The sequence below is a fragment of the Oreochromis niloticus genome, linkage group LG6 (assembly GCF_001858045.2).
Source record: "Oreochromis niloticus isolate F11D_XX linkage group LG6, O_niloticus_UMD_NMBU, whole genome shotgun sequence".
In the NCBI taxonomy this organism is placed as follows: Eukaryota; Metazoa; Chordata; class Actinopteri; order Cichliformes; family Cichlidae; genus Oreochromis; species Oreochromis niloticus.
The window spans coordinates 38,655,499-38,656,838 of NC_031971.2; positions in this window are offsets into that span (position 1 = coordinate 38,655,499).

Sequence of the window (1,340 nt, forward strand, 5' to 3'; positions counted from 1 at the left end):
TGTTTCTATACCTGTGAGCTTTGCTCTGTAAACTGACACAATAACAAAATCCAGACATTTCACATGAACACTTAAACACATGAGTTCCAATAAAAATGCTTTTAGATTGTGTTTGTTTGTTTTCTGTTTCTGTGGTTTAAGCGTTTATTTCCTGCACGTTGATGTTAGACGCTGGGAGGTTCTGTTCTCGATGTCATGGCAAAAACTTCAGCTTTCAAAGAGTCTGCATTATGAAGCAGAAGAAGCCACATGTTTATCACCCACTGCAGCTTGTGTCTATTTTTTAAGGGCTTTTTTTTTAACTTATTGCTAAGGTTCAGGACAGGTGAGTTTCCTTTCCTCACCTCCTCTCCCCTTGTCCTAGACCCTCCCTCTTAAGATGCAAACAGAGGAGGCGAGGAAGAGACAGGAGGAGAGAGGAGTCAAGGCAGCAGGTAGGAGACAGAGGAGTCGTTGCTCTGAAAGCATCATTCTAATGAACTAACACTTAAAACATGATATGTAACTGTAATCAGTTACATGTAACTGTAATCAGTTACAGTTACTGAGGAAGAACATGCCACGAACATGAACACGTCTTTCACGTGGAATTCCAATAAAATTGATTCATGTTTGTGGCTGTAATGTGACAAAATGTGGAAAAGTTCAAGGGGGCCGAATACTTTTGCAAGCCACTGTATATATTAATATTCTAGTCAAACTGGGCTTCAGTGTTTTTCTTTTTTGTTTTTTTTTACAGTCCAGATGCAGATCCAGGTGACAGGAAGTCAAAATGAAACAGGAACTAAACTTACTGAAGAGGTAAAGAGGAAATGCTTTTAATTTGAAGTATTGATGATGATGAACACCTCACATGACTCTTACCTTTGCAGGCTCAGCATCCATCAGCCACACCCACTAACAGCAGCTTCCCTCTACATCACTGCTCTTGGAAAACTACTGGAAATTAGTTAGTGGCCTGAAAAATTAGGCCCCGAGGATCCGTTACCCTCAGAAGGCCGAAGTAACCTGTAAGAGCCGTTTATACTCATGTAGATTAACACTCAGGTTTTTACCTTTACTGTTTCACAAAGGATTAAAAAGGGAACGTCCCCAACTTAGACGTTAGTCACAGGATATTTTATTAAAGCAGCTTAGCAACAATACAACAGAAACTCTTCTTTGATTAATAATAAAGAGGATTTATTTTTACCAAAAGCACATGTAGATAAACTCTGTTAGTTTATAGTACTCTTCATCATTTCAAACACAAAAGGCTGGATGCTGACCTTTAACCTCTCAGGTGTGATTAGAGATGAGTTGAGGAAACATCAGTCCACCTCTCCTCTCCACTTCTCCTT